Source organism: Bos indicus, chromosome 6 (assembly GCF_029378745.1).
Source record: "Bos indicus isolate NIAB-ARS_2022 breed Sahiwal x Tharparkar chromosome 6, NIAB-ARS_B.indTharparkar_mat_pri_1.0, whole genome shotgun sequence".
NCBI lineage: Eukaryota > Metazoa > Chordata > Mammalia > Artiodactyla > Bovidae > Bos > Bos indicus.
The window spans coordinates 20,446,030-20,467,408 of NC_091765.1; the positions used below are offsets into that span (position 1 = coordinate 20,446,030).

Below are 21,379 nucleotides of genomic sequence, written 5' to 3' on the forward strand. Positions count from 1 at the left end.
TCAGTGATGTCATCCAGCCATCTCATCCTCTGTTGTCCCCTTCTCCTCCTGCCTTCAATCTTTCCCAACATCAGAATCTTTTCCAATGAGTCAGTTCTGCACATCAGGTGGCCAAAGTATTGGAGTTTCAGCTTCAGCATCAGTCCTTCCAATGAATATTCAAGACTGATTTCCTTTAGGATTGACTGATTGGATCTCCTTGTAGTCCAAGGGACTCTCAAGAATCCTCTCTAACACCACCTCACTGCCAGCACCAACTCCAACACCAGTTCAAAAGCATCAATTCTATGGTGCTCAGCTTTCTTTATAGTCCAACTCTCACATCCATACATGGCTACTGGAAAAACCATAGCCTTGACTATATGGACCTTTGTTGGCAAAGTAATGTCTCTGGTTTTTAATATGCTGTCTAGGTTAGTCATAATTTTTCTTCCAAGGAGCAAGCATCTTTTAATTTCATGGCTGAAGTCATCATCTGCAGTGATTTTGGAGCCCAGGAAAATAAAGTCTGTCACTGTTTCCATTGTTTCCCCATCTATTTGCCATGGAGTGATGGGACAGGATGCCATGATCTTCTTTTTTTGAATGTTGAGTTTTAAGCCAGCTTTTTCACTCTCCTCTTTCACTTTCATCAAGAGGCTCTTTAGTTCTTCTTTGTTTTCTGCCACAAGGGTGGTGTCATCTGCATATCTGAGGTTATTGATATTTCTCCCAGCAATCACTTGTCCTTTATCCAGCCTGGCATTTCGCATGATGATGTACTCTGCATATAAGTTAAATAAACAGGGTGACAATATACAGCCCTGACATACTCCTTTTCCTATTTGGAACCAGTCTTTTGTTCTGTGTCCAGCTCTAACTGTTGCTTCTTGACCTGCATACAGCTTTCTCAGGAGGCAGGTAAAGTGGTCTCATATTCTCATCTCTTTAAGAATTTTCCACAGTTTGTTGTGACCCACACAGTCAAAGGCTTTGGCATAATCAATAAAGCAGAAATAGATGTTTTTCTGGAACTCTCTTGCTTTTTCCATGATCCAACGTATGTTGGCAATTTGATCTCTGGTTCTTCTGCCTTTTCTAAATCCAGCTTGAACATCTGTACTTTCTCAGTTCACATACTATTGAAGCCTGGCTTGGAGAATTTTGAGCATTACTTTGGACATGTGTGAGATGAGTGCAATTGTGTGGTAATTTGAACATTTTTTGGCATTGCTCTTCTTTGGGTTTGGAATGAAAACTGACCTTTTCCAGTCCTGTGGCCACTGCTGAGTTTTCCAAATTCGCTGACATATTGAGTGCATCACTTTCACAGCATCATCTTCCAGGATTTGAAATAGCTCAACTGGAATTCCATCACCTCCACTAGCTTTGTTCATAGTGATGCTCCCTATGGCCCATTTGACTTTGCATTCCAGGATGTCTGGCTCTAGGTGAGTGATCACACCATCCTGATTATCTGGGTCATGAAGATCTTTCTTGTGTAGTTCTTCTGTGTATTCTTGACACCTCTTCTTGATATCTTCTGTTTCTGTTAGGTCCATACCATTTCTGTCCTTTATTGTGCCCATCTTTGCATGAAATGTTCCCTTGGTATCTCTAATTTTCTTGAAGAGATCTCTAGTCCTTCCCATTCTATTGTTTTCCTCTATTTCTTTGCATTCATCACTGAGGAGGACTTTCTTATCTCTCCTTGATATTCTTTGGAACTCTGCAAACTTGAATCTGCCTACCCAATGCACAGCAAAGCAATATACTGATACCAGACTGTGGTGAATGAAAGTACAGCATTTATTGTAAGGCACCCATTGTGGGGTGAAGGAAGGAGAATGGTAGCTTACACTCAGAAAACATGAACTCCCAAATGGCTTTCAGAGAAGCAATTTTAAAGGCCCCAAGGTAAAAGAAATAGTTGCAGGGTGAGTGATCAGTTCATTCACATTCTTGGTTGATGGGAGGTAACCCAGCCAGTAGTTCAGGGGTCAACATCATCAGTCTTATGTGTTCCAACTGGCCTGGGGTCTATGTGAGGGTGTTTAGCATCCAGTTAACTTCTTCCACCTGGTGAGGGTTTTAATCTCTGCAAAACAACTCAAGGATAGGGCTCAGAATATTCTCTATAGCCCTTGATGGGGAACTAAAAATCCTTCACTTTGTTTTATGCCTAAACTAGTATTATCTTGTCTCAGTTGACTATTTTCCTTTATTTCTCCATTTTCTCACTTTTCTGATTAAATTTTCTCTTTATAACTCAGGGAAGGCCTAGGAGCCTGCAGATTTTTTGCAAACAAGAGGCAGGGGACAGCGGGGAGGGGTCTGTCCCTGGGAAGGCCCCTCAGGGTCCTGCTCAGCTTCACTTCTGGCAGTGGCCACACAAGGTGGTGTTTGGAAGTGGTAGGAAATGAGACCAGAGGAGCAAGCCTGGACCCAGTCTTGAGGCCAAAGGATCTAGCCATGCTGAGGAGTTTGAACTTTATTGTGAGGGCTTACAGTTTAGAAAAGAAAAGGAGAAGAAGAGAAGGAAAAAGGACTCATTTGCCTGATTGTGCATTCTAAGTTCCACTTAATTTCTCTTCCTTTTTTTGCTGCCAAACTTCTCAGATGAGTCCTCTGTACTGAGGCCTCTGTAACAGGATATGAAAGTAAGGTGGTTACTATTTTTTCAGCTTTAGGTGAGGCTCTAAACTTGAGAACAGAATGTTGAATTACTGACAAATTATAAAAAGAGATAACTAAAAAAGAGTCCTTCCTGGAGAAGGAAATGGCAGCCCTTCCTTCCTAGAGAAGGAAATGGCAATCCACTCCAGTATTCTTGCCTAGGAAATCCCATGGGCAGAGGAGCCTGGCGGGCTACACCAGGGGATCTCAAGAGTTGGACATGCTTAGTGACAAAATCACTGAAAAAGAGACAGTTTGAAAATTAATGAGGTGATGCATTCTTAGACTACGTTAAAGACACTTTAAGGAGAAGCTTGGAAATGAGTAAGTTACTTCCCTAGGGGGAGAATTATAAGAGACTAAATATACAAATGAACAATGACTGCTACTGCTAAGTCACATCAGTCGTGTCTGACTCTGTGCAACCCCATAGGCGGCAGCCCACCAGGCTCCGCCATCCCTGGGATTCTCCAGGCAAGAACACTGGAGTGGGTTGCCATTTCCTTCTGCAATGCATGAAAGTGAAAAGTGAAAGTGAAGTTGCTCAGTCGTGTCCGACTCTTAGCGACCCCATGGACTCTAGCCCACCAGGCTCCTCTGTCCATGGGATTCTCCAGGCAAGAACACTGGAGTGGGATGCCATTGCCTTCTCCAGAACAACGACTAGATCGTATATATAAAGTGAACACTCACCCACATCCTCTCCAGCAACCAGCTGGGAAAGCCAAAGCCCAACGTCTGTAACAATCAGCCAGAATGGTTAGGACTTGGTCCATGACTGCCAGCTTCCTATTTTTTTAACCTCACTTTCAATTCAGAACTAGTCCGAAAAATCCAAATATGCGCCTCAAACCCATCACATAAAGATGCTCTGCTTCAGCTCTGTGGGGAGGGAGGTGGGAGGGATGTTCAGGAGACGGGAGATAGGTATACCTATGGCTGATTCATGTTTATGTTTGGCAGAAACCAATATAATACTGTAAAGCAGTTATCCTTCAATTAAAAATAAATTAATTTTTTAAAAAAAGATACCCTGCTTCTAGTTAGGTCTCCTCTGGCTCTTCCCCACACCAACCATCTCCAATCAGAGCATACCTAAAGCCACTCATCTTCCCATACTCTGGAGCTTTCCTGTTCCTCTTCCTGCCTTTGATTCTCTGCCAAACTCAAGTGATGCTGCTGACTTCCTTACTATAATAGGCTGTGAACAAATAGAATCTATTTTCATCAAGGTGGTCTTTATTTATTTTCAGAGTGCTATGACATGTCTCCTCCTCTCTACCTAGGGAACACGATGGGGTGCTTCCTTCTTACCTATAGTCAAAGGCTCAGGGGCTGACATGCTATCCAATTCCCACAAATGTCTAAAGGAGAGGCAGGTTGAAGGTAGCTTTGATGGCTGAAGAAAAAGGCATGGCTCTGATGGGACAATTTGGTAGGACAGGATGCTTGCAGATGTCACGTGGACCAAGTGTGGATCCCTTGGGCTATCTTGAAAGGGAACCCAAAGATGACTTCCTGGGAAGGTGAGTTGACCCCAACAGAAGCCCCAGTGAGAGAAATCATCAACTTTTTGATGGACCAAGTGGCAAAAACTATACTAGCTAAGTAACAGTGTGCCTGTCTTTGTTCCTTTTCCCTCCCACCATACCATATTTAGAAAATCCATGGGTAGCATAGTGAATAGGAGAAATGGTAAAATTTTCTTATCCCTTAAAATTTTATTATTTCAAATAGTATTATTATTGGGATATCATTTATTTTGCCAACATTGATTTCTTTGCCAAGTCTTCTGAAATAATTACAGGGAAAACTATCCTGCATCTCCTCTGCTATGGCCATGACACTCTTCTTGGTTAAACAGTGAGTAAAAAGCTGTCTATGAAATACTAAAAGCTTGATATTAGAGATAAATTTGACCAGTCTGCTTTCTCCCATTGTGTTGTCATTCTAATTCAATTGAGTGACAAACTGAATTTGCTTTGAGGAGACCACAAATTAACTTGCAATTTTGCACAAAGCTCTGTGTCTGCTCATCAGGCCACTGATGAGTACCATTAGCCTCTACTGATACCAGAAGAGAAGAAAACACTTCACTGGTGTTCCACTGGGAACTTTAGACCAGGAAACCCTACTGCTGCTGCTGCTGCTAAGTCGCTTCAGTCGTGTCTGACTCTGTGCAGTCCCATAGATGGCAGCCCAGCAGGCTTCCCCATCCCTGGGATTCTCCAGGCAAGAATACTGCAGTGGGTTGCCATTTCCTTCTCCAATGCATGCATGCATGCTAAGTTGCTTCAGTCGTGTCCGACTCTGTGCGACCCTATGGACAGCAGTCCACCAGGCTCCTCTGTCCACAGGATTCTAGAATACTGGAGTGGGGTGCCACTTCCTTCTCCAAGAAACCCTATAGTGCTTCTCATCTCTCTGACCTGATGTCACCACTGCAGAGACAGGCCTCTCTGCACTTCTTCCTGAATTCATCCCCCCATTCTTGTTTTTCTAGCCACTCAGTGGGATGTAGATAAGAGCTGTGGTAAAGAGAAGAAGACATGCCAGCGGTGAGGGGAGCAGAGGCGTTTCTATTTTCCATAGTGTTGTTAGGAATGGCCTCACTGGAAAGAAGATAATTGGACAGAAAACTTCAAGAATTCACAATAAACCATGTGGGATGGGGAGTAGGGAGGATGATAACATTTAAGTCAGAGTGGTGCAAAAGGTTGAGGACACAGGCTTGATGACTCTAGTAACAGCAAGACACAAACATCACTGGAATGAAGTAAGTGAGACAGGAATTATGAAGAAAAAGAGCTAATGAAGTAAGAGGTGGTGTGCGTGTGTGTATGTGTCAGGGAGTGGGGATTATATCACTTAGGACTTTGTAGTTCATTGCAAGACCTTTGGCTTTTCCTCTGCGTGAGATGAGAAGCCAGTGGACAATGTTGAACAGAAGAGTGATTTATCTCGTTTAGATTTTAGAAGGATGACTCTCGCTGCTCTGCTGTTAAGGGAGCAGTGGTAGATAAGGACTGATGTAAAGGAGACTATTATACCAATACAGCAGGAACTGGGTGGTGGACCCGGGTAGGTAGTGACAAGGGGTTGAATTACGTATATGTGTTGGAGATACAAGCACTAAGATTTGCTGGAGGATTGAATATGAGAAATGAGAGGGAAAAGAGGTGTCAAAGGTGATTCCAAAGTATTGTCTTAGGCAACCAGCAGGCCATTCACTGAGAAAGAACACACAGGGAGTAAAGGAGGGAGTCAGTAGTTGGCAGTCCATACAGGGGAGAGAAACAAAGTGCTAATATTTACAAGGAGGTAGAGACTCTGCCCAAAGGTTCAGGAAGGGGCCATAGGGTACATACTCTCAAGCTATGCCTTAATATATGAGTAAGGCTTTCATAGAGTAGAAAGAAGCAGACTCTGTGTCTTTAGCACAGAGAGAAAAGGCACACGAAATATGAAAGCATGGGCTATTACTTGGAATGGTGATCATTGTGGTTTGGTTGCAACACATGCAGGAACTTGCAGAAAAATAGGTTTGGGAAAGCGGGGTGGAGCCAGAGGGTGATGGCCTTGTGTGCACAGTGGAGTTTGGACTTGACTTGCTAGGAAACTAGGATACTCTGCAGAATTTTAAGCAAAGAGATAATATTACTGATAATATTAGCCCCACAATGGAATGTGGGATGAACTGGGGGCAAGTGAGGGAATGGAGTTGAAAGCAGCAAAGTAATGAAGCCATTGTGCTGAACGGTTCCTATTTGCTCCTCCAGGTTCATTCTCTGTCCTTCTCCGACCTGCCTTGGGCCTTTGGAGGCGGACTTGTATAGACTATTTCAACAGACTACCTTTGCCCTCTCATTTACGGTTAATTCGGCCAATAGGAGACACAGCAGAAGAAAAGAGCAGGTGGAAGGTGAGACCAGGGTGACTGTTATCCTGAGTCACTCACTGCCTGCTGGGCGTGTCTGCTTCCTTGATTCCTTAGGCCTAGAGGCCAAACAGGCTTCCCTGAAGTTGGTAAATGTGTTCATTTTTTTTAGTCCTGCTCACACGCTTGTAAACAGTCCCCTCACTGAACTGTCCCCTGTGTGTGTGCTCGGCTCTTTCAGTCGTGTCCAGCATTTTTCAACCCTGTGGACTGTAGCCCACCAGGCTGCTCTGTACATGGGATTCTTCAGACAGGAATACTGGAATGCGTTACCATTACCTCCTCCAGGGGATCTTCTTGACCCAAGGATTGAACCCACATGTCCTATACTGCTGGTGGATTCTTCACCTCTGAGCCGCTGGGTAAGCCCAAACTGTGCACAGTTACCATATTCAAGCCTGCTATCCATTTGCCACAAAAAGTGCAACTGTGTGCCGCAAAAAACAGTCCAATCGTGGTGTTTAAAATTTGGTATTTCACTTTTCTTCCAAAAGAAGTCACAGAAGTGGGCATTCCAGGGCTAGTGTGGTGGTTTTGTGGTCATCTTGTCTTGGCTCCATAATCCTTCACACACTAGCGCTGCTCCCATATGCCTGTGGAAACACTGCCTGTTACTTCTACCCTACAGTCAGCAGTGCAGAGGAAAGTGTTAATCACTCGGTCATGTCTGATTCTCTGTGACCCCATGCACTGTAGCCCCCCAGGCTCCTCTGTCCGTGGGCTTCTCCAGGCAAGAATACGGGAATGAGTTGCCATTCCCTCCTCCAGGGGATCTTCCCGACCCAGATTGAACCCATGTCTCCCACACTGCAGGCAGATTCTTTACCATCTGAGCCACTAGGGAAGCCAGCAGGAAGGAGGGCAAAAAGGGTCCACTTCTCAGCATCTTCAAGAAGCCTTCTAGGCAGTCTCCTCCACCACTTTTGTTTCCATCTCTTTGGCCAAACTTCATCATGTGGCTCTGCCTAGCTACAAGCAAGGCTGGGAAATGATTTTCCTAGCTGGGTGTATTGTAGCTCTGAGGGTTTTGTCCTAAAGAAGAAATAGAAAATAGTATTGTATAGGTAAGTACAAGCATCTACAAGCCTATGCTCTGGTAAAATAATCCAGAAAAGTAGAATAGTTAACAGGGAATAAGGACCTGAGAAGGGATTGAGGGAAGAGGGAAGTGGCAATGCATACTGTGAGAAATGAATGAGATGAGATGCTAACGATGGGATGAGCCTCCTTAACACCCTCTCCCCTACGCCCCCATTGCTCCACAAGGCATATGGGATCTCAGTTCTCCTACCAGGAACCAAACTTGTGCCCGCTAAGTGGAAGCTTGGAGTCTTAACCTTGGGTAGCCAGGGAAGTCCCTCCTTAAAATTCTCTTTATTTGACAATATTATATTTATGCTCCTTTGATCTAATAAAATATTATTTATCTGAGTACACAACTCTCTAACAGCTACTTTTTGAGGGCTTTTATAGAATATAAGCAAAAAAGGAAATGTACTTAAGTCTGAAAAGAAGCTAGAAAACAAAAGAATATTGGCAATTTCCACTTCTGCAACTTTGGTAATGTTGAATGATTCTGGGGCCAGATTAAATGACATAGCTGCAGAGTTTCCACTGATCTAAATAGCTTCCTGAAAATAAAGTGGTCACTATACTTAGGCTGGAGAAGGCAATGGCACCCCACTCCAGTACTCTTGCTTGGAAAATCCCATGGGTGGAGGAGCCTGGAAAGCTGCAGTCCATGGGGTCGCTGAGGGTTGGACACGACTGAACGACTTCATTTTCACTTTTCACTTTCATGCATTGGAGAACGAAATGGCAACCCACTCCAGTGTTCTTGCCTGGAGAATCCCAGTGACGGGGGAGCCTGGTGGGCTGCCCTCTCTGGGGTCGCACAGAGTCGGACACGACTGAAGTGACTTAGCAGCAGCAGCATACTTAGGCTTCCCTGATGGCTCAGAAGTTAAAGCATCTGCCCGCAATGCGGGAGACCCGGGTTCGGTTCCTGGGTCGTAAAGATACCCTTGAGAAGGAAATGGTAACGCACTCCAGTATTCTTGCCTGGAGAATCCCACGGACAGAGAAGCCTGGTAGGCTACAGTCCACAGGGTCGCGCAGAGTCGGACATGACTAAGCAACTTCACTTTCACTTTCACATACTTAGACATTATTTTCCTGAAAAAGGTCCATATAGTCCAAGCTATGGTTTTTCCAATAACCACACATGGATTTTAGAGTTGGACCATAAAGAAGGCTGAGCACCGAAGAACTGATGTTTTCAAACTGGAGAAGACTCTTGAGAATCCCTTGGACAGCAAGGAGATCAAACCAGTCAATCCTAAAGGAAATCAACCCTGAATATTCATTGGAAGAACTGTTGCTTAAGCTAAAGCTTCAATACTTTGGCCACCAGATGTAAAGAGCCAACTCACTGGAAAAGACCCTGATGCTAAGAATGATTGAGGGCAAGAGGAGAAGAGGGTGACAGAGGATGAGATGGTTGGATGGCATCACCAACTCAGTGGACATGAATTTGAGCCAACTCAGAGATGGTGAAGGACAGGGAATCCTGGCGTGCTGCAGTCCATGGAGTTGCAAAGAGTCGGACACAACTGAGCAACTGAACGACAACAATACTTAGAACTGTTGAATTATGATCACCACACACACCCTTTTTAGCAAAGCATGCCATTCAATGGGAGGCAAAGTTCAGTGTTACTGATAAACATTAAAACTGTTGATGTTTCAAAGGTCTAAACCTGTGGGATATAAGCTTCCTTGATAAGCCAAATCTTAGGAAAAGTAACAATTTTGTCTCTCCAACTTTGACACAAAACATTTTCCAGGATCTTATGTTTTTTATTCGTTTATAGAAAGTACAGAAATTCTTCTCTCTATGAGGTTTTATATTCCTTAAGATATAAAACTATATTTCTGAAAGCTGTGTGCATTTTATGGACAATATACTTATACATATTTGCAACATATTTTTCTTTCCAAAACCTTCCTGGCTGAGTTAGTTACTAACAGAACATTGCTCTGAAAGTCATTGTATAAGAAAAAAAACTCCCACCTTTAAATGCATTGTAATTTATGCAGTTGTTCTTGATTTCCAAACTAAGAAACAAATTTGGAACCATGTGAAAAGTGTAAATCGAATTGTTCATTGAAATATATATGTTAATACCATCATGGTGACTATCTTTTTGAAAGAAGTGATAAATATATATTCTAATTTAGTCCAGCAAGGGTTAGATTTGGAACTGGGAATCTTACATCTGTTCTTCAAGGAAACTCACTGTCTCTCAATTTTTATCACAATTAATTTGTAATTTGCTAAATATGAGCTAGTCACATTGTGCTTCATTTATTAAAAAAAAGTTAACATTCTAGCATGGCTTCCCTTTGCAATCCATCATGCTCTGTGGAGCCATTAGAAAATATACATTTATGAAACATGTCACGGCTTGTAAACCTAGAAGTCTGTTTGTAATTCAATTCCCTCTTCACAGTTTACCTTGTGTTAATTTATTTAACAAATATTTACCAGATTCTTCCTGTGTCAGGCTGTGTGCTAGGAGCACAGTATTTAACCTTGAGCTTTATGTATTGGTAAGCTCCCCATATATTTCTAGTTGATTATATGTCTTGTGATGCCCTTGAATTTTGTGTACGGAGAGGAACAACTAAAAGTGTTTGCACTTCGTTTGATTTTCAGCTTTGTTGTTGTTGTTTAGTCACTCAGTCGTGTCCCACTCTTTGTGACCCCATGGACTATAGCCTGCCAGGCTCCTCTGTCCATGGGATTTCCCAGGCGAAAGTACTGGAGTGGGTTGCCATTTCCTTCTCCAGGTGATCTTCTCGATCCAGGGATCAAACCCGCATCTCCTGTGGCTCCTGCATTGGCAGAAGGATTCCTTACCACTGAGACACCTGGAAAGTTTACTGAATTCATAATTTTACTTACTAAAGTCATATATTTACATTGATGGGTTGCTTAACTAAATTTACTTTAAAAAGATAAGCAGCAATTCCACATTTAGCATGACTGAACACCTGAAACAGTAGATAAAACAAATACAAGAACTATACAACTTTTAAATCACATATATCTTTACATGTAGGGATTCCCTGGTGGCTCAGATGTAAAGCATCTGCCCACAATGCGGGAGTCCCGGGTTCCCTGGGCTGGGAAGATCTCTTGGAGAAGGAAATGGCAAACCACTCTGGTACACTTGCCTAGAAAATTCCATGGATGGAGGAGCCTGGTGGGCTACAGTCCATGGGGTCGCAGCACACCAGGCCTCCCTGTCCATTACCAACTCCCAGAGTTCATCCAAACTCATGTGCATCAAGTCGGTGATGCCATCCAGCCATCTCATCCTCTGTCGTCCCCTTCTCCTCCCACCCCCAACCCCTCCCAGCATCAGAGTCTTTTCCACTGAGTCAACTCTTCGCATGAGGTGGCCAAAGTACTGGAGTTTCAGCTTTAGCATCATTCCTTCCAAAGAACCCCAGGACTGATCTCCTTTAGAATGGACTGGTTGGATCTCCTTGCAGCCCAAGGGACTCACTTTACATGTATTCTAAAATATTAATGTAGTAAATTAGGTTAATATCATCAATATTCCTTGTATTGCTGTATAATATTTTTACTATACTTAATTTGATATGTTCCTAAGGTTTTGGTAATACTGTTTTAATAGTATTTCCAGGGGAGATTTAAAAAAAGAAAACAGACTTTTTCAAACTAGACAAGGTCACAGGACCTCTGTTATCAAACAGTTGATTATTGGATGAAGAAGTGGGTATAGAATTTAGCTGTAGATTAAAAATCATGATAATTATTATTAGGCTATTTCTTTTTATGGTTAAATTTTGCAACCACTTGTCTCCCTTAAAGTGATGTATTTTGAAAATTAATAGTTTCTTCTATGTCTTGTCATCATAGTATATTGACCTGGTCTGTTAGCATTATTACAACATTTTTTATTCCTTAACTAGTATCTTACGGCTTCCCTTGTGGCTCACCTGGTAAAGAATCTGCCTGCAAAGCAGGAGACCTGGGTTCAATCCCTGGGTTGGGAAGATCCCCTGGAGAAGGGAAAGGCTACCCACTCCAGTATTCTGTCCTGGAGATATCCATGGACTGTATAGTCCATGGGATCGCAAAGAGCTGGACACAACTGAGTGACTTTCACTAACATTTGTAAAGCCACCTAACAATGTCATCTCCCAATAGATGTAAAAACAAGACTACACATTTCTCTTTAAGACATTTTGCTAATTCAAATACTTTAAAATGTACTCAATACTATTAGAACCATTTTCTACTTGATACTACATGTGGCTATGAGGGCTAATTAGTTCTCCTTGTTATGGATACAGTACTTTTTATGGACAATGTAAAAATTAACAAATTATTTGCTAAACTGATTGTAGCATTTTACGTTTCCTGCAGCCATGTATGAGAATTTTTACTCAATGTTCTTCAATACTTAAGGTTGTCAGACCATTTACTGATCATTGTAATGGTATTTAATTGCAGTTTCATTTGCATTTTCCTGATGACTAAAGATATTAAGTGTCTTTTCATGTGCTCATTAGTTATTTGTATGTTTTCTTTTATAAAATATTCACCCATGTTTATGGGCTGCTGTTCATATTATTATTAACAAATTGCAAAAGTTCTTTATTTCAAATTCACTTCTTTTGTCAAATACATGTAATATGAATATATTCTTCACTGTGCGGCTTACCTTTTCATCTTCCTGACAATGTTTATTAAAGAGCCCACATCTTTCTTTAGTGAACACCTTAATCAATTTTTTGTGACTCGTGCCATCCCAGAGTATAAAACATTTGTTCCTATGTTTTCTACTGAAATTTTAAGTTTTATTTCTTAAGTATAAGTCTACATTTAATTCTGATTTTGTTACTTGGTATGAAGTAAGGATCCAGGCTTGTTTCTTTTCATATGTGTATCTAATTGTTTGAGCATCATTTTTTAAAGACTGTCCTTTCCCCCATTGAATTACCTTTGTAATTAAAGGTATTGAATTAATTAAAGGTATTACCCTTAATATCTTTGTTAAAAACCAAATGGCCATTTATATGTGGATCTTTTTCTGAACTCTACATTCTGTTCCATTGATCTGTATGTCTATTCTTTCACCAATAGCTCATTCTTAGTTAATTTTTTTGTAATAGATCTTAGAGTCCAGTGGTATATATCTTCTTACTTTGTTCTTCCTTCCTAAAATTACTTGATTATTCTAGGTCCTTCACATTTCCTTATATATTATATAACCAGCATGTCAGTTGCTGCCAAAAATATGTTGGGATTTGATTTGGATTACTTTGTAAATGAATCTAGATACTGGGAGAATTGCCATTTTAATCCATGAAATCATATATTCCTCCACTGATTCAGGTCTTTTAAAATTTGTTTCTGCAGTGTTATGGGGTTTTCAATAAACATATATGCAAGCACATATTTTATTATATTTACCCCTTAAAATGTCATGGTTTTGATACTATTGTAATAGAAATGTTTTATAATATATTTTCCAACTATTTGTTGTCAGTATATAGCAATGCAGTTGATTTTTGCATGTTAGCTCAGATTTGGGGACCTTGCTAAAGTCACTCATTAGCAAGTAATTTTTTTTTAGGTTCTTTAAGATTTTGTATATATATGATCAGTTTGCTTGCAAATTTCTCTCTTTGCAATCTCTGTGGTTTTTCTTTCTTTTCTTGCTTTGTGGACTGACTAGCATCTCCAGTAAATATTGAAAAGGAGTAGAGAAAGCAGGGACGTTCTTGCCATGTTCTTGATCTTCAAGAGAAAGTGATGAATCTTCATGGATGCCCTTTATCAGGTTGAGAAAGTTTTCTTAGCTCAGTGAGATCACTGTGCTTTGCTTGGGGTCCCCCTATCAGTACCAAAAAGTAGAATGTCTTTAGGCAAAAAGCCAGGGTTATGTAGCCCTCATCTCATTTGTTTCTCATCTATATCAGAGATAGTAGTTCTACATTTCCTGTTATCCCAAGCCTGAAAACACTTTTTCTTATATTTTTTACACTTTTCTAGTTATTAATATTTGTTGTGGCTGGTAAATCTGGTCCAAGTTACTATGTTATGGCCCTACATTCAGGGGAGATAAACATCCATATATTAACATCCTCTAAATAAATCAACAAAATTAAAAATAGCTCTGTATATTCAAGATTTTTATAACTTTTATCATATACTTCAGTTAATTTTTTTTTATGTTTAAATAGTTTCTTGAAGTATAGTTGATTTATAATATATTAGTTTTGAGTGTAGAGCATAGTGAGTCAATAGTTTTAAAGGTTATATGCATTTAAAGATATAAAATAATGGCTATATTTCCCTGTGCTGTATAGTATAAGTATATCCTTGGTGCTTATCCATTTTATACAATATGCAAGCATACATGAACTCCGGGAGCTGGTGATGGACAGGGAGGCCTGGTGTGCTGCGGTTCATGGAGTTGCAAAGAGTCGGACATGACTGAGTGACTGAACTGAACTGATCTTTAATCAGATATAAGATTAAAACTTTTTCCTTTAATTTTTTGGTCTGGCCTATGGTGACTTAGGTTATCCATCTTATTTCCTTTTATGCACTGGTTATTAGGAATCTGGATAAGGAAATGGCAACCCACTCCAGTATTCTTGCCTGGAGAATCCTATGGACAGAGGAGCCTGGTGGGCTGCCATCTATGGGGTCACGCAGAGTCGGACTACACTGAAGCGACTTAGCATGCATGCATCCTAAGTTGCTTCAGTCGTAAGTCACTTCAGTCGTGTCCGACTCTTTGTGATCCATGGACTGTAGTCTGCCAGGCTCCTCTGTCCATGGGATTCTCCAGGCAAGAATACTGGAGTGGTTAGCCACTTCCTTCTTCAATTTTAAACATAGTAGTTTGTATCTCTTAGTCCCCTACTCCTCTCTTGCCCTTCCCCTTTCCTTTCTCCCCACGGGTATCCACTAGTTTGTTTTCTAAACCTGTGAGTCTGCTTCTATTTTGTTGTATACATTCATTTGTTTTATTTTTTAGATTCCATGTACAAGTGATAACATACAGTGTTTATCGTTCTCTGACTTATTTTACTAAGTATTGATATAATACTCTCTAGATCCATCCATGCTGTTGTAGATGGCTGAATTTCATCTTTTTAAATGGCTGAGTAATAGTCCATTACTCAGCACATCTTCTTTATCCATTTATCTGTTGATGGATACTTGGGTTGTTTCCATATCTTAGCTATGTAAATTATGCTGCTATGAACATTGGGGGTGCATGTATCTTTTTGCATTCATGTTTTTTTTTCGGATATATATCCAGGAGTGAAATTGCTGGATCGTATGATAGTTCTGTTTTTAGTTTTTCAAGGAACCGCTATACTGTTTCCCATAGCGGTTGTACCAGTTTGCATTCCCACCAATACTATACAAGTGTTCACTTTTCTGCATATCTTCATCAACATTTGTTATGTGTAGACTTTTTGGTGGTAGCCATTCTGATGGGTGTGAGGTGATATTTCATTGTGGTTTTGATTTTCATTTCTCTAATAGTTAGCAATGTTGAGCATCTTTTCATGTGCCTGTACTTCCATTAATTTTTAATTTTTAACTTTAGAATATCTATTATAAAATGAAGGCTTTTGAATAACTCAATCTCTTTGGTTAAACATAGTGATAAACAGAATAATCCTGCAATGCAATTGCAATAAAACAACCCCTTTACAAACACAAAGAATTAAATTCCAGGACATTCTGGGTTATCCCACTAATGAGCTGAATAGGCTTCAGTGACACTAGAGAAAATCCTCAGAAAGTGAGACCAAAAGGAGACCCCTGAGATAGAAAACAGTTTTATGGTAGGAAAGGGTCCCATACTGCTTGTAAACTCAATGGCTCTCCCACAATACCTTCCTCTAAAGTCAGACTTTCATGCAGCTTGGGATTGTGTCTTCTTCTTGTCTGGATTCTAACAGTCCAAGCACAATGATTTTTCACATTGTAATCCCCAGTACTATTGGCTGAATGGAATTGCAAACTTTTATAATGCATAGAAAAACATCATGTTTACAAGAAAACAAATTTTAAATGAAGTATATAATCAAATCTGAATTATTTTTTTCCCCTTTTGGTGATTTAGGTCATGAAAATTAATTAACATTTTAGTCAGTCATTCACCAAACATTTATTGGACACTTCTTATAGGGCAATAAATATTTGTCCACTATGACAGATACTGTTCGTTGCCTCAAAGTATCTATTCTCCCTTCCCTTTTGGTAATAGAATCCTGTAATTTTTGCTTGGTACATTGTTGTTTAGGGAAAGTCTATATTTCAATCTCCTTTGCATCCAGGTATGGTCATTTGATTTAGTTCTGGCCAATAAAATCTTAGCAGAGATTTTTGTGGAAATTGTAGGAATTCTCCTTGAAAGAGTAAACATGTATTGTCCCTTTTATTCCCATTCTTCTTCCTGAGTCTTTGATACAGAAGCTGTCCTAGCAATTTGGGGCATTAAGACAAGGGCCATATCCTAAGGATGGCAGAGCCATGCACAGGAAAAGCCTAATGACCTCAGAGAATCACTAAGTTATTAGTGTGAATTGCCTGACTCTAGACTGCATTAACTGAGAGAAGTAAAATTCAATTTTGATTAAGCCATTGTTATATGAGTTTTTCTATTATATGCATGCAAATTGAATTACAATTAACAATTTGAAAAAAAAAATTTGAATATTGTACCTTGGCTAATCTTTTAGGAGACTATTAACTTGCTTTTTCACCCACTCCAGTGTTCTTGCCTGGAGAATCCCAGGGACGGGGGAGTCTGGTGGGCTGCCGTCTCTGGGGTCGCACAGAGTCCGACATGACTGAAGCGACTTAGCAGCAGCAGCAGCAACCTGCTTTTTCACTATGATAGTACTGTATAACATATAGTCCTCCACTTCTCAGGGGCTTAAAATAACAAAGACAGTTCTTGTTTATGAATCTGCATGTTGGGGTCTGGCTTCCCAGGTGGCGCAGTGGTAAAGAATCTGCTTACCAATGTGAGAAATGCAGGTTCGATCCCTGTGCCGGGAAGGTCCCATGGAGTAGGAAATGGCAACCCACTGCAACAGTCTTGCCTGGAAGATGCCTTAGACAGCGGAGCCTGGTGAGCTACAGTTCTTGGGGGCTGTAAAGAGTTGGACATGACTGAGCATGCACACACTCACACTCTCTGGCTGGCTGCCGTTCATCTGATCTTAGACATGATGATGCTTTTGGTTCAGCTTGATTGGACTCTGCACTCCATCTGTGTACCACATGTTGTCATCATCTGGGTTCAGCAGCTGCCTATCAACTTCTAATGATGAAATGCCAAGAGTGCAAGAAGACAAACCAAATTAGACAAACATATTTAAAGTTTAAGCTAATACTAATATTTTATTGGCAAGTCACGCAGCCAAGGCCAACATCAATGAGGTGGAAAAAATATACTCTCACCCACTCTATTGGGAGGAGTTACAATGACACCTGATAATGTTATGTGAATGAATAATTTTCTAACAAGGGGAGAGTGAAGAATCTGTTATGGAGAACTTGGAAAAGTTGTAGAGATCTTGGAAAGGTTACTTTAACCTCTCTGTGTCTTACATTTTTTCACTTGTGAAGCCAAAATATCAGGTTAGATGACTTATACTCTTGAGTTTTAAACTTCTGTGAATGTAATTCTAGATCATCTTATTTCCTTCCTGGTTCTCAGGAGACAGAGACATTCCAAAGCATGAAACTAAAGACTATTTTTTAAATATAATTTTATTTGTTATTTTTGGCTGTGTTGGGTCTTCCTTGCTGTGCAGGCTTTCTCTATTTGCAGAGAGCAGGGGCTACTCTGAAGTTGATGAGCACGGGCTTCTCATCGTGGTGGCTTCTCTTTTTGCGGAGCACAGCTCTAGGATGCACAGGCTTCAGGAGATGTGGTGTGGGCTCAGGAGTTGCATTTTGCAGGCTCTAGAGCAGAGGGTCAATAGTTGTGATGCACTGGTTTAGTTGCTCTGTGGTATGTGGGATCTTCCTGAATCAGGGATTGAACCTGTGTCTCCTGCAATGGCAGGCAGATTATTTACCACTGAGCCACCAGGGAAGCCCTAAAAGTGTGTATGTATTGATTAGGCTTATTGAACTTTAAATAAAGAAGGACAAAGCAGATGTCAGTGGGTATATTAGGGATTTTCCTCTATGAAATATCTTGTTCTCTTCATCTCATCCTACCCTTAAAATAATAAGGGGCACAGTCCATATAAATGTTCAGATTCAGATGGTAAAGTTGTGTTACTGGAAGGTCATTAACATCATATATGTTGATGACCATATCTGCCCTGAGGATGTGGATATGCTAAAAATCGTCTAAATTGGAACAGAGAATGAAAATACATAGGGAGGAGGTATTATAACCTTTCTATAATCCTCTTTTTTGCTCAATGCCCAATACAGAAGACTCTTTTTCTTTTTTAAATGACTGTGCAAAGAGTACTTAGTTCAATTAAATCATAACAATAAGCTCTGAAGAATTGATGATGTTGCTGCTGCTGCTGCTGCTGCTGCTACGTCGCTTCACTCATGTCCAACTCTGTGCAACCCCATAGACAGCAGCCCACCAGGCTCCCCCATCCCTGGGATTCTCCAGGCAAGAACACTGGAGTGGGTTGCCATTTCCTTCTCCAATGCATGAAAGTGAAAAGTGAAAGTGAAGTTGCTCAGTCGTGTCCAACTCTTAGCGACCCCATGGACTGTAGCCTACCAGGCTCCTCCGCCCATGGGATTTCCCAGGCAAGAGTACTGGAGTGGGGTGCCATTGCATTCTCCTTGATGATGTTATCTGAGCACAAATTAGCCACAAAGTCATTCCCCAATGATTATGAATATTTTCCCATAATATGTAGTATTCTGCTTTAACAGAAAGTCTTAACACAAAGGCCACACACACTTAGGTCAGTGGACAACCCAAAATTTTAAGCAAACTTTATATGATGTGCTTGGTGGGGGAAAGGGCCTATAGCTTTCACCAGATTCTGAAATGGGTCTGTGACTCAAGAAACTGAATCCTATTGAGAGAGTAACAGGCAGGAAGGCCAGCAGTCTCCAAATGGAGAATATAGGCTGCAAGTGTCAGACATTTTTTCAGTGCAGTTCAGGTCAGTCACTCAGTCATGTCTGACTCTCTGTGACACCATGGACTGCAGCACGCCAGGCCTCCCTGTCCATCACCAACTCCCGGAGTTTGCTCAAACTCATGTCCATTGAGTTGGTGATGCCATCCAGCCATCTCATCCTCTGTTGTCCCCTTCTCCTCCTGCCCTCAATCTTTCCCAGCATCCGGGAAAGATTTTCAAGTGAGTCAGTTTTTCGCATCAGGTGGCCAAATTATCGGAGTTTCAGCTTCAGCATCAGTCCTTCCAGTGAATATTCAGGACTGATTTCCTTTAGGATGGACTGGTTGGATCTCCTTGCAGTCCAAGGGACTCTCAAGAGTCTTCTCCAACACCACAGTTCAAAAGCATCAATTCTTCGGCGCTCAGCTTTCTTTAGAGTCCAACTCTCACATCCATACATGACCACTGGAAAAACCATAGCCTTGACTAGACGGACATTTGTTGGCAAAGTAATGTCTCTGTTAAATGACAACGCACTCCAGTACTCTTGCCTGGAAAATTCCATGGACTGAGCAGCCTGGTAGGCTATGGTCCATGGGGTCGCAAAGAGTCGGACAGGACTGAGCAACTTCACTTCACTTCACTAGGTTGGTCATACCTTTTCTTCCAAGGAGCAAGCATCTTTCAATTTCACGGCTGCAGTCACCATCTGCAGTGTTTTTGGAGCCCAAGAAAATAAAGCCTGTCACTGTTTCCACTGTTTCCCCATCTATTTGCCATGAAGTGATGGGACCAGATGCCATGATCTTAGTTTTCTGAATGTTGAGTTTTAAGCCAACTTTTTCACTCTCCTCTTTCACTTTCATCAAGAGGCTCTTTAGTTCTTCACTTTCTGCCAGACATGTTTTACCTCTCCCTTAAGCAGCAGGAGGAAACAAACTACAAGTGTCAGGTTTTTTTTTCTTCTTTTCTGTACAAAATTAAAAGGAGGTTTTTCTATGGAAATGTTTTTCTTAAGCTATGTTAATGAAACTATTTATTTGCTTTGGAATTTGCCTTTCTTCAAAATGGTTCCACCTAAGACTAACTTTTTTTCTTTTCTCAAACCTTGGGCTGATAATAGGTCAATAAACCAGTATTCATATCAATTGTTTTATGGATGGGGGAAGACACACCTCGTGCCATCCTCTCTCAAAAATGAATGTTGTGGGAGAGGGGCCTGGTGAAACTCCATCAGCCTTGAGGTGTCTCTCTTATCTGATTAATACTTTCTAACAGACATTAAACAGCTTGCAAAAGACAAGCAGGGGGACACTCTCCATCCTGCTTCTGATGTATATGTCAGAACCTTTCTCTGTCCTTTTTATACTTTAATAAAACTCTGCTCTACAAAAGCTCTTGAGTGATCAATCCTGATCCCTGGTCCCGAAATTAAATCTTCTTCTTTGGAGATCACAAATCCGACACCGTTCACTGTAAGCTCTTACTATTGACTCCGAAACAAGCCATAGACACCCCTGCTTTCTCTCCTTTGGGCTTCTTTTGATATTAAGAACCATATATGGTTTTAAAACATTAAATTCAATCATTGCTTTTTTTTTTTTTTAGTCTACCATGTGTCAGACACTGTTTGAAGCACCAAGAATCTGGTCCCTAAATGTCTCCTCTGGGGATAGTAAGCCCTACAACAAAGAGGCTGATTTTCAGTAATGTGATGCTGAAAGATGCACATCAGGTTCTTGATCGCACATCAACAGAAAGGAGAAAAGATCATTATAAATGTGCAAAAAGTTGAGAGACTCCTGCAGGGAAATATAAAACAAGGCTTTATGGAACATAGTTTGAAAAATCAGTCTCCTTTGGAGCAATGTTATTAATCACTCATGAATTATGGCTACTTACTCAGCCATAAGTAGCCAGAATGAAAAGACCTAATGTTAATAAATATTGGTAACTTCCTCTCCCTGCCTCCAGAATTTTCCTGATTAGTAGAAATCAATAAGGAAGATAACATCCCCATCTTTCAGATTGGAAAAAAAAAAAAAAAGAGTTGTTGGAAGGCACCAACCAGTTCCTATTTGGGGAATTAAATCTGATACAGATGTAATTCTCTGTCTCTACCTCCTTCATCCTCCACCCCTTTCTACAAAATAAGTCAAATACCCTACAAGTAGAGTTGCAGAGACTGAGGACAAATGATTTCCTTTATCCTTGGTCAGTGGGTTCCTCAGACAGGCTTGGGGCTCTGGAAAGAAAATATAAACATTTATTTTCTTCCCAAGGCACTCCTGGCTGAGAAACAAAAATCAAACAATTGCTCAGATTTTTGAGGAGATAAATGCTTATCTATTAGTTGTGTTTTTGGTGATGATTGGTGTCTTAGTCTGCTTGGGTTGTGTAGCAAAATACCGCAGCCTGGGTGGCTGATAAACAACAGACATTTGTCTCTCATAGTTCTGGAGGTGGGGAAGTCCAAGATCAAGGCACAGCAAGTGAGGGTCCTCTTCCTGGTTCATAGCCAGCGGCTTCTTACTGTGTCTTCACGTGGTGGGAGGGGACAGGGAGCTCTCCAGAGTCATTTTATTAGCCCCATTTATGAGG

General features: G+C 40.9%; 1 long non-coding RNA gene across 1 annotated transcript; it reads right to left on the minus strand.

The window, feature by feature from the left end:
- Nucleotides 1-1,767: 1,767 nt before the first annotated feature.
- On the minus strand, nt 1,768-20,370 carry LOC109560280 (uncharacterized). Its single transcript, XR_011567088.1, has 2 exons — nt 16,859-20,370; nt 1,768-7,624 (listed from the first exon to the last, which is right to left on the minus strand). It is a non-coding gene; the product is annotated as an uncharacterized lncRNA (long non-coding RNA).
- Nucleotides 20,371-21,379: the final 1,009 nt, after the last annotated feature.